Source organism: Artemia sp. Qi Xiang Cuo, chromosome 1 (assembly GCF_049724085.1).
Source record: "Artemia sp. Qi Xiang Cuo chromosome 1, ASM4972408v1, whole genome shotgun sequence".
Lineage (NCBI taxonomy): Eukaryota > Metazoa > Arthropoda > Branchiopoda > Anostraca > Artemiidae > Artemia > Artemia sp. Qi Xiang Cuo.
In genome coordinates this window covers 62405751-62419184 of record NC_142794.1, presented here as the reverse complement: position 1 = coordinate 62419184, position 13434 = coordinate 62405751, and the positions used below count along the sequence as shown (strand labels likewise).

At 34.6% G+C, this 13434-nt stretch overlaps 1 pseudogene; it reads left to right on the top strand.

The window, feature by feature from the left end:
• The first annotated feature begins 3945 nt into the window (after positions 1–3945).
• Positions 3946–10808, top strand: LOC148956572 (signal recognition particle receptor subunit alpha homolog pseudogene; annotated as a pseudogene).
• The last annotated feature ends 2626 nt before the right edge of the window (positions 10809–13434 follow it).

Here is a 13434-nt window from a genome sequence, read left to right as displayed (position 1 = left end):
GGAGAGAATGTATAGACAAAAATGTAAAGAAGGGGCGAAGAGCTTGATTCAGCCGATAAGATTAATACATTATTCTGTAAATGAGAACAACATTGTTGTGGTTAAGGTAGGAAATGAGGTTAGTAAGTGTTTTCATATTAAATTTCGAGTTAAGCGAGGTTGTGTTCAATCCCCATATTATGGGTCTTTTTGTGGACTTTCTCCTAAGGAACACAGCAAAGGCTATGGAAGAGAATGGGATCAAAATGGATAGCAAAGTTTTTTTAGACCTACATTATGCTAATGACTTGAACGTTCTAGATGAAAATGTCAGTAAAATGATGGAATTTTTGAAGGTTTTGATAGTTCATTCTGCATGAATCGGTTTGAAAATCAATGTTGAGAACTCTTAAGTCGCCTAGACTGGGAATAAATGAAGGTGAAGAAATGATGTTGGGTAAGGAGAAGATCAATTAAGTGGATGATTTCACATACCTGGGTAGTGTTATTAGTAAAGATGTTGGATGCATTAAAGATAAAGTAGAATGACTAGAGCCATTTTTTTTTACATTTGAAATTTTTTTTGAAGATTTGAGAAATGAGTGTGCGAGCTAACATTAAAATATTGAAAGCTATTGTAATAACAGTGGTCAAATATGGAACTGAAACGTGGGCGCTATGAAATACGGAGGAGGATTTGTTGCTACAAATATTTTCTTGAGGAATTGTTTTACGGATAGTCTTGGGTACCCGTTTTTGGGGACTGTATAGAAAAGTAGGTTGTCTCCGAATAGGATGGGAAGAAGGGGTAAGAAAGGTTTTAAAAGAAATGCGAGCTTTTTGGGAGAAGGTGGAGAGGGAACCTTAGTACTTGTTAAACATTCTTAGTTTCATCTAGAAAAATACATTCTTTCCAATGCACATATAACCACAGTAAGAAAAATAGGATAGCATTGCCAAATGTCGAATCTCCAAGTGTTATCCAAACTTTAAAAAACAATCAGAAACGAAACAATTCTTAGTCTTCCCCGTCAAATGATCTATATATTGAAAACAACAGTAATATGCTCATTTTTAATTTTCTCTTTTTTTGTGCCTATACTGTTTCACTTTGTGTCATGAAAGGTGTATATTTAATTCAGATCACATCCGAGTTCTTTTTTCTTTCAAACAAATAAATGGGATCATATTTCATTTTAATTTCAAAAATTAAACAATGACCTTTTTTTAGAGCATATATGCATTTCAAAGCTTCATTAGTCAGCCTTATATTCTCTTCAGTTCTCAAATTAACCATAGAGATCACCTTATTCGTATTTACGTTCTAGACGAGACATGAAAATGCAATGAAGCACACATTTATATCCATCTGTAAGACCTTTAATGCAGCTTTTGAGCCGAACTAGACTTGGAGTAAAATAAGAAGTTTCTATGGACAATCCTTCCATACTTATTCAATTAAAACAAAAGTTTTTGAACTAAAAAATTCTTTAAAAAAAAGTTAGGAGCTATATAAAAACCCAAGACTAGCTGAAGTAACTGTCATAGTACTATTGGAACATGCTTTGCACAGTGACAATATAGTACAATAAAAAATGGTTGTCTTGGATTAGCCAAATTTGCTTCTCAAATTTTTTAACTTAATCATTTAAAAATAATAATAGATTATTTAGTATTTGATAAAAAAAGAAATGATAATAATAATTATCTCAGTGATAATTTGTATTAAACCTTATTTGAAGAAAGTATCTACACGAATTCCTTAAATCTTAAGATTGAAACTCCCTAGATACCAATTTTCCCGAAAAAATATGGAGATGTTTTCGAGAACATACATACATACATAAGCACATACACAATCATTACTCAAATACAAAGATAGTATATATATATATATATATATTTTACTAGTATTTTTTTACTCACTAAAAAGGTATATTATTGAGTAGATCCCGTTTATTGGAGACAATAAACTGAATAAACTCACATAGCTGTGATTTAATTAGTTGTTCTCACCTTTCATCGAAATTTTTAATTTAATGTTAAAAATAAATCTATCGAGCCTGGTTTACTATAATCATAACTGTCCATATAATGGTAATATAAAGTGCGATATATTTTTTCTTAAAAGCGATTAAATAATAATCCACACTTAATAATCTAATGTGAAAAGGCTCTTGGTTTAGTCTCGTCTAGCAGTTCCCAACCTGTGGTACGTGTATTCCCGCGTGGTAGGTAGAAACCTTTAGAGGGGAGGGATATGCAAAAAATTATCCGTAATAGTGGAGTTATTATCGTGGTTTTTGAAATTAAACAATAACGCCGAATAGTTGATACCTAGCTGTCAGGGGTGAGTGTTTATATGTGTCAGTTTTTGGAATTTTTAACCTTATCTAAGAAATGTCTTTCGTTTCAAAGATACGTCTAATCCAAATGCAGAAATGTAAGTAATTTTTATAAAACGAATTTCTTTTCCTGTTCATATTCTTCATTTTTATTTTTGCTGTTTTTTTTCGTATTTTATTTCTCGAGGTGGGGAGGGGGTGATACTCTAAAAAAAAAATTCTTCCTGATTTGCACAATTCAAGTGGTCTTGCAAGTTCTTCAGCGCCCCAAGCTGGTTGAGACTTCTCTATTTTTCAGAAATGTTGACTTAGACCTGACACGGCATCAAACAGTTTGTGGTAATGAACCGTAAGTAAGGAGAGAATTGTAAGTAAGTTCAATGTTACCCATCAAAAGCTACGAGTCTGAGTAAATTTATCTGATTTTCAAAAAAGAGAGGAAGCAACCCATGAAATTCAAGTGATATGTCGGAATATATCGGATTCAGCATATTAGAGAACCCTGCTGTAGAGGTCTCAAACTCTTATCTACAAATATATGGAATTTTGAATTCTTTGCCAAAAGCAATTTATTTTTCTCTTTTTTTTACAGTTAGTCATATTGAAATAATAGTCTTAGAAGGTCTAGAGACAGCGTATTCGAACTGAATCTGATCAAAATTTTAAGATAGCCATTTGATTCACCCATTGAAAGGTCCAGTAGCTGTGCTTTTGGTGATGAAATGACCCTCGATTGTCCCTTGAAATAGGGCTGTAAGTTACGCTATTTGCCCATATTGTTGAGATAAAGAATTTGTTATTAGGAAATATACGGAAATTTTTCAGGGTAATTTTCTAAAGGGTGGGGGGGGGTAGAATTTCCACTGGGAAAATTTCCCTTGGGAAAGTAAGTTTTTCAGGACAAATTTTACATATGAAGGGAGGGAACAGGATTTTCTAGCATAATTTGAAAAAGCTCAGAAATCAAATAAAACAAGTTTTTTTTTCCTTGAAAGTAAGTGGAACCATTAAAACTAAAAAAGATCAGAAATATTCTGTATGTGAAGGGGGCTGATCTGACTTCTACTCTCGCTCTTTGTGACAGAGTTTGACTTTCTGTCCTGATTCTTTTGGAAAGACTACTCAAACACAAAGGCTGTTTATTTTAATTGGGACGTATTTTTAAAGAACTTGAAGACTTTAGCGTACCGAGCGATGGTAAAGGACACTCGGGGAAGTACAAAATATTTTCTATTTGTTTTAAGTTTTAATGGGGGCCACCCTTTCAGTTGAAAAAATTCTAATTAATATAAAAATGTATTCTTATATAATTTAAAAACTTTTTTTAGTATAAAAATATTTAATATTTTATGCATTTAACATAAAAAGCAGCTTTGAATTTTGTCAACGATATGCCTCTTCCTGTATTCTTCAACACGCACCAGGGTCTAAAATGTCTTTCAAGAGATTGACTGCAGTTGCTTAGTTAACAACCTATGAATGCTTTTTTTTCATTCCTAAATTCGTGGGGCCAAGTAAAAACTTAAAAACTTTGTCTATTCTTTTGCTTCTGTTGCGTGAAAATATGTGAAGATCTTCATAAATATAGTCTCAGCCTTTCCTGATCTAAACAGCACTGCAAATGACTAACTACAATGATGATTCTCACTATAAGTATATGTATGTGCAACTGACTATATTCTGTATAAGACAAGATAATTTACTCCTACATTACGAGCAACGAGTAAAGTAAGCAAAAAAAGAAAAAAATGAATAAAGTAAATGATGAGAAATCATCCTCTAAAAGGAAGGGGACTTGAACTGAAGTGATGAGCTCAATATCGCCATACATTATATTTTGTTCTCGTTGATTTAGAGCCCAACGCGTTTCGCCTTAGTATTGATTTGATCAAGGAGTTGTTGAAGGTGTTCTTTTCAATTCTTGAGAATAGTACTGTCGTCAGCGAAATCAAAATCAAATATATTTCTTTTTATATGCAGGTTTATGCCTTGAGCGGCTGTATTTATCATATTAGTCAATTACTATGACGAACAGCAACGGGGATAAGACATAGCCTTACTTAATATCTGAGAAAGTTTTGTCTTAGGCCTTTGTATGCATGGACACAAACCTCAGTGCCAAAACACATTGTGGAAAAAAAAATTAATAATTTTCGATGGCATATCATGATGGGAAAGTATCTTTCAAGTGTTTTCTCCGTGTGGAGGGTCAACTGCTTTCTCGAAGTCGAATGAATAACGTATAAAGTTTAGTTTCCCATTCACAGGATTCCCAAAGTACTACGCCACATGAAGCCAACACAGCAGGCATACTGCTCCATCCCACTGTATTCAAGGTATCCCTCTTTACACTCTCCCAGAAATTTCCCCCCATCCCGATCGAGGACGATCTGTTGTCCGTTTTTGCACAGATGGTTGGCCAAAAAACACAATCTTTGACAGTCTGTCGTTTTTCATTCGCAAAACCTGCCCTAACCATCTCTACCTTCCTCTCACGATCCGTCAGTCGGGTACCCAAAATAATCCGCAGGTAATTTTTTTGGACAATATCTAGCAAATCTTCCTTTTTTTTCAGAGCAACCATACTTCAGAGTCATATATGACCGCTGGCATTACTGTATCTTAATCTTAGTTGTCAGAATTTTATCTCCCACTCTTCTAAACTTTTTTTAAATGTGAAAAGTAAACAGCTTGGGCCTTGGCTATTCAACTTGAAACGTCTTTACTGTGCTCGCCGTTTTTACTACTAATACTAAGAAAGTAAGTGAAGCTGTCCACTTGAGCGATCTTTTTGTTACCCAACGTCAGCTTTTCATCTTCACTTATTCCTAGATCTAGTGACTTAAGTTTTCCTAAAATTTATTTTTAAACCTATATTAGCACTCTGAACTCGTAAAAGTTCAAAAAGTTCTTTCATTTTGGTCAAACTTTCATTTAAGCTCAATTTTGCTTCAAGTATAAACTGTAGTATATTGTATGGATCCCGTCAGTCTTTGTTTTACAATAATATAATCAATAAGGTTAGCTGTCTCACCATCATGTGAATGTCATGTGTAATGAGCCATTTTAGGACCAAATCTTTATTTAGTATAAGTAGATTGTTATACCTACAAAATTGCATTAGTTTTCAGGCATCACTTATTTTCTAAATCTAATTAACCTAGACTAGGATACCATCTAATCCTATTTCTACCAGCCTGGGCGTTAACATCTCCCCAAGAAACACCAATTTCTACCTTGAATGAAAATCAAGTATTTTGCAGGCATATAGACATGGCTAATTGTAGAAAAAGCCAAGACAGATAGTCCAAGTGATTGAGAGGCCACTTTGGGATAAGCCCTTATTAGGATTGTATAGAAATGATGCCATTTCATTTGTTTATAGATAAGTCTATCTATCATCCATACATATGTCATTCTTAGGGCAGAACTAAGGCAGATTGTCATAGAATTATGGGATAAAAGATTGGGTTGATTTTGGGTTGACGCGTCACAAACCCCGTCTGTTTGTTCTTGTAACTGTAAGTAAAATTCATCTGAATCACTGCTGTCTCCAACAGTCGGTTCTACAAAAGCATATACTACCATGATGGACACTCTACAATTTCTTGTCATAAAATGAGTGATTAACATTCTATTATTAATGTCTTCCCTTCCTATACAGGACTTAGCAGCATCTTTATTCATCAAAAGCACAATTTTTTCTCTATGTTCCCTGTTCTATCAACCTGCCTGAGTACTCGGAGGGTAAATATAAGATTTTCCCAGGAGCGGTTCAGTATGATGCCTTGTTTTTCGTCTCTGAGTTTTTCATCCAGTTTCGATTGAATAGATATAGGAATAATATGAGAAAGTACCTTTCCAGGCATAAAGAGTAGACTCATTCCACGCTAAATGTCACAAACATACACATACTCTTTTTTGAAGAGTCGAATCATCACATTCCATGTCCAATCCAAAAGTTATTTTACGAGATCAGCCCATTTGGATCTCAAAGATGACACAAATTATTTGAACATTTCAGCCATGATTCCATCCTCCTCTGGCTCCTTATTGCTCTTCATCTTTTTGGAGAATTGGCGATTTCTTCAGTTGTAGGTGGATCAGAACTAATTCCAATCGAACAGAGTGGTTCCGTTGGAATCGTAAGTTCTAAAGTTGTTAGTGAATGGTTTAGAGCTTTTTCGAAGTGCAGTGCCCACACTTTCTTAATAACTTCTGGGTCTGTTACTAGTTTTCCAAATTTGTCTATTGATGGTCCTTCAGGGTTAAAATTCTTGCCCACAATTTCTTTTGTAATTTAATAGGCCTATAAGGTCTATTAAATTACAAGAATAAATCTTCTGCTTAAGTTGCTTTCTAGTCCAGGTTCTGATGCTTATCGAAACTAACGTTTTTCTCTAGCTCTTTATTAACGGCGGTGTATTTTTAGCTCTTGTAGACTGCTTGGGGCTTGTAATAGGACGACAGTGGGTTTTCCTTAATTATTTTCGTTTGCTGATCAGTGTCTATGTTTTGCCAGACAACCATCAGTCTTTGGGAATTTTTCTGGGTCCAAGCGTAGAATATCCTGCTTTGTGGCAGCTTAGGATGGTGGATTGCCATACATGATATTCGTAAACTTCCTCCATGGAGCCAAGAGCTTAAAATCGATCACTAAATTCTACTTTGCAATTTCATCAGCCAGCTTTGACGAATCAAATTGTGGTTGGAAACTTAGTGATTAACGGGGTGCCTGGAGCTTGATATCTATTATTGATATCATTAAATGATGATCTGAGTTGTTGTCCGTACTAAGGAAGGCTTTGATAACATTTATAAGTTCTGATATCTGATATCATTTGTAAGGATGAAAACAATGTGATGAAAACTATTATCATTTTGTTATCCTAATCCATGACTTCTAAAACTGAGGGCAATATGACCCATCAGATCCAACTTTTATATTTAAATCCCTGACTATGAGGGTCAGGTCATGACATAGGATATTAATATTTACAGCTTGTAAGGTGTCATAGAAGACATCTTTTGACTCCTTGATTGCAACAGTTCTCGATACATAACATATGACTAGAGACAACTTAAGATAGTGATCAACAAATATGACCGTCCTCAATTGCGGCGAAACTGGAACTAGATTCCTTAGGATGAATGCCTCATGATTTAAGAGGAAAAGTGCAACACCATTTTCTCCTCTGCTGAATGGGCCGCTATAAGCGATCGTGCAGTAATCGTCTAACCTTTTGCAAACGTCTAACAGTTTCATTAATAAGTTTTATCAGTAAAGATGGTTGACACTTTAAAGATATAAAATATAGAATTACCGAGGCGTATGGTGTTTTTTTTTCACAGTTAGAAACACCATATTGGCTTCTTATGGGAACAAAGAGACTGAGTAGATGAAATAATCACTAATGCAGCAGAAATCATAATACAATATAAATGAAGAGTATCCTGCAAGGTTCACATATTTACGTATAGTGAAAACAATTGACAATATCTACTTCAAAACACCAGATTCTCAAGATCGTCTGGGATAGCTGCATTATGCTGAAGCAGCTACAGGGGTGAAAAATACGACTAAAGACGTTTTGCAGAGGCAGCACAAGTATTTATTTAACGGTAATGGTACATCATATCTAACCCAGTGCTATACACTAAAGAAGTCAAGATTGGCTAATGCTAATGAAATAAAATAAAATAGGATGAATATATAATAGTTTAGAAACAAATTAGGGCTATATATTTGCACATTAGGGGGGTGGGGGTATAGCAAGGCATATATTAAACACGTAACTTAACATATGCATCTTCCCCCCTCCCAAATCCCAAAAAATAACAGTTTAAATATTGTCAACGCAATGGAAAATCACGCTTTGCAATCAATTTAGATAGCAAATACCCGTTCGACGGGTCTCCATATTTGGTTTCCTTGTACAGTCTATAGCACTGAGTTAGATATAAGGCACCAGTACCTATTAGAGTCATCAAGAAAAAAGCAAACTACAAGTCAAACATAACCACACTTGGAATGTAACTACAATAAGTTAGTGTCATAATTTGGCATCATTTTTATCAAATCCTTAAATTGGGTTTCCTACTTTTTGATTTGTTGAAATAAATGTGGTAAGTTTTTTGTCATTTCAAATACAGACTATGAAAACCGAATCTAAAACATCGCTAAGGAAAAAATTAGACTGTTTAAAATATCTACAAATCAGTAGTAGGGAGAGGACACCTATACATGACAGGCATGCAGAAAAACCTAGCATCTGTGCTTTTGAATATTGTTGAGGATATGAAACAGCTATATGACATCAGCTGATGACAATATAACGTCATCAAATAAATTCTCGATTTTGAAAGTCTTGGAAAAGTAGTTATTAATCCGTTTCTGAACTAAAATACTGATGAATTAATAAACTAGAAAATGCATATTAATTTTCACCTCAATAACTTTACTTGCATATATTTTTTCTAAATTGTTTTGATAACTAATAAATAGAATTTATTTTACAAGTTTTTCCTAAGAAACTGACTCTAACAGAAGAACCAATTAACTTTAGATAGCCTAAATCAATTAAAAGGCTGGATTTTTTTGCAATTTTTAGCCAAAGTGGAGTAGTTCTTTGGTGTCGTCAATACTCTGGAATCTCTGGAGAGACTTTGACTAGCCATATTAATGCTTACATAAATGCTGAAATAGCCAAGGGATGTATTGGTAGTTTGTCATTTGTCAATCATGATACCCAGATGAAGCTCCGCTTGGACAATGAATTTTATCTAATTTTCGTGGCAGGATTTCAAAAAAACTTTGAATTTAAGTTTGTAGACAAGCTTTTGGATGATATGCACCTGGAATTCAGAGACAAATATAAAGATTCACTTATAAATAAGACTTTATTTGGGGCTTTTGATTTTGAGGCCAATTTTTCAAGAGCTTTGGAACAGGGTATGGAGTGGGAGAAAAATGAGTTGGCCAACACAAAACGCATGAGGAGTTTTGGAGAGTCTGATAAGTCAAAGAAAACAGTTGCTTCAATAAAGGAGAAAAAAAGTGATGCTGATGTTCAAAAGAAAAAACCTGCCAAAAAAGTTCAAGAAACAGTCAAGGCTGATGACAAATTATCTTGTGATGATAATGACACAATAGATCCTTCAAAAGTTTCAAATTTTGAACTCAAGAAGCAAACAGGAATGAGAAGAGGGAAACATCCAAAAGTTCAAAAAAGTAAAGAAGCACTTGGTCCCAAAGCAAAGAATAAAAAGGGAAAAACTCCAACAAAATGGGAACTTTCTGGAACTAATAAGGATACAGCTAACCTGAACTACAATAAAGATGATCAAAAGGACATGACAGTTTGTGAAAGTAAGTTTTTGCCAGATCGTAGTGCTATAGGCCTAAGAAGCTTAAGAGGGGAAGTACTGGATATTCTCCCAGATGGCAATAATGATTTTGATGCACCGAAAAAGAAAAAGCAAGTAGAGGAGTCACAGGGAATGGTTTCTTTATTTAAAAGCTTTGTTGGTGGAAAGGCAGTGACACAGCAAAGCCTACACGGAGATCTAGAGAAGCTTCAAGAGCAGCTAAAAGCCAAAAATGTTGCTTCGGAAACTGCCAATGAAATTTGTAAGTCTGTCGCAAACAGCCTTGAAGGTAAGAGCCTCGGGACATTTGAGAAGCTGCATTCTGTCGTGAAAGCCGCATTAAATAATTCTTTGACTAACATTTTGTCACCAAAACGTCGTGTTGATGTCCATCGGGAAGTGGCAGATGCAAAAAGTAAAAATAAACCATACGTAATAACATTTTGTGGAGTCAATGGTGTTGGAAAGTCAACCAGTCTTGCAAAGATATGTTTCTGGCTACTGAAACTTAAGTTTAGTGTTTTAATTGCTGCTTGTGACACATTCCGTGCTGGTGCCGTGGAACAGTTGAAAACCCATGAATATCATCTTTGTGCCGTTCATCACGAAGAAAATGAGACACACAAAAAAAAGTATGGGAGAAATATAGTAGAACTTTATCATTAAGGATATGGTAAAAATTCTGCTGGAGTTGCTGCTGAAGCTATTAAGTATGCACGAGAAACAAAGCGTGACGTTGTCCTGGTTGATACTGCCGGTCGTATGCAGGATAACGAACCTCTTATGAGGGCGTTGGCTAACCTAATCACTGTCAATGAGCCCGATCTTGTTTTGTTTGTTGGTGAAGCTTTAGTTGGAAACGCAGCTGTTGATCAATTGGTTCAATTTGATAAAGCAATTTTTAAATTTTCTCCTTCCGAAAAACCTCATAGTATTGATGGAATATTCCTTACCAAGTTTGACACTGTTGATGATAAGGTCGGTGCTGCCATATCAATGACACATACTACCGGACAGCCAATATTGTTCGTTGGAACAGGTCAGACCTATGTTGACTTGAAACCATTCAAAGATTTAGACATTCAAAAGTCTTTTGTTGACAGGTTAATGAAATGATCACTGAAATGATAATCTGGAACAATGGGTTGAATTTTTATTTTGAAGATTAAATAATATTACTTGTAAAAAGCTTGTAAAAGCTTGATGAATGATGATCATAGTTGTAGGTTGTAACCATATATGACGTAATAAGTAAATCCAATATTTATACACGCTTATCTTCCGACAAGATTATTTTATTTCATTTCAGTTCTCAGTCAGATCGCTAAAGTTGTTATGTAAACGGCAAAAATATTTATGGTGTATGAGCAATAATTTAAATTTTTAATTAAAACCTTATAATAAAGAACGAAAATAAATTTATTATAAAAGACACTTCGATATAGTTACATAAAGGATCTATATAAGTTTATTATAAATAGGGAATATGTAAGTTTCATCAGAAATATCTAAAACCTAGTAAACAAAAAACTACGGCACAGTAACTAAAAGTTAAGATAATCCAGGTTGCAACGGTAGCTAGCAACCTAGTAGGAGACGATCACATCCAATGTTAAGAAATTTAATAGCCCTTGACTCCTAAGAAAAAAGTCATTTTTGCTAATAAGAGCTTGAAAGATTGTCTTTAATAATAGACGCCAGATTTAATTTGTATTTCCATACCAAAAACAAAATTTTTTATTTATTTTAGCTTTCATTTCAGAGTTGCTAAAGTTACTATGTAAACAGGATAAATATTTATTATATCTGAGCAATAATTTTAATCTTTTATTTCAAAGTAATAGAATACCTGAGAATTTTAAAATTAGTTTTATATTTTGTTAGGTTCTTGTTTCTTTATACATGTCTTAAGTAATGCGTACTTCCGTAAGACAATTAGTTATCGTTTAGTAATAAGCTGCCTTCCAAGAGAGAGTTATACGTAACTTAAAAGGCAGTACTACACAAAAAAACAAAAACAAATCCTGAAAAGAAAATGAAAAAGGTGTTCAATTGACCAAGTGTATCGAGAAGTCTTTTTATATTTTATCTGATTAACTTTCTATGTATAGAGGTATGTAATAGGTCATAATGTAAAAATGTATTATTTATTATAATTGTGCTGTATAGGTATTTTAATTGCTGTATGACTCAGCACAGTTGCATCATTTTGATTCCTGTATTTTCAATGCAGGCAGTTGCTGCAGGCAGTGTGGCCAGATTGGCTTATTTTACGCCAAACTGGCTTATTTTGTTGGCGACTGGTGTGAAAATTTTTGGAACTGGCTTGTGGCTTAAAACTTGGCTATTTTTATTTTGAGCTGGCTTATTTCTTGGCGTGATTTGCTTTTTCGGAAAGAATTTAAATTATTTGGCAATTCATCCGATTTTCCAACGAACGAACAAACGAACAAATGCTCAGGAAAGGTCAAAATCACGTTTTAACTCTATGGTCAAAATACGAATCTAACTGCGGCACTGCGGTGAAGTTTTCAAATCCTAAGAGACACGTGGCTTCGTGACAACAGCATAAAAAGCATTAGCCATTAAGTCATGGGGTTGAACTACAGCTGAAGGTACAGTATATTAGCTGTTACTTATTAGTATAGAATAACGCCAGGAATCAAACTCATAACAGACATGTCTGTAACATCTACAGATCCTGTTTAACTGTTTAGTTCGTGTGAGTTGTCCAGGAGTCGTCATGTACACTCTAGCTATTTTCTGTGGTTTGTATTTCTGTACAAACAGATTGGGTACACAGCCTAGCCGACTGTGTCCATATCACGATGTTTTGAGTACCGCCTCCAATATATAGGGTACCCCCATGCCCGTTTTCAATTTTTGTCTTGATCGAGTTTTAGAAAATACAGTTATTTATAGTTGTGGTTTTCTTTGAATCATTCCAGTTTAAATATGCTCAAAGGAAAAAATAAATTAGTCATTGGTTGTCTCCGAATTCATGCAAAAGTGAAAATTGTCATGGGGCAGTTGGGGATATTAATTGTTTTATGTACTACCATCAACATAATTTACTACTTCACCCCTGCAGTAGTACACCATAGGATCTGTACCTAAGAATTTGAGTGCTACACCTCACAATCAGTACTACATTAAACATGGCAGAGATCCTACTACGCTCTATATGGAGTAGGTCCTTATATGATATAGGGTATAGTGAGTAGTACCCGTGGTTAGATGTAGGTATCAAATTCTGAGGTACAGATCCTGTGGTACACCACTACAATGGTGAAGGAGTACATTATATGTCGATGATTGTGCATAAAAAAATTAATCTCTAACTGGTATGGGGGGGTACCCAATGCATTGAGGTGTGTACCTCAATGCATTGGCTACCAGCAAATTGGGTACATGCCACAGAAAAATAGCTGGTGTATATGACTGGTGTGCACCCCCATTTTTAGCAGTGATGAGCATCAGCTTATGACACAAGCAAACCTGAACCAATCAATCTTGTTTCAGACTCACTTTTATTCATTTTTCCCAATGTATTAGCCTATAGTTAATTACTAGAGAAATTAGTTATATAGAATATAGGCTAATAGCTAATATGTAATAAAGTACCAGATAATACTAATGAAAATATCAGAAAGAGATATATAAATACAGGAGCAGGATAAGTAGATGAGTTACCCTTGCTTTGATGTCTGATTTCTTTGTTACTGTTGCTGTAGCCTAGGCC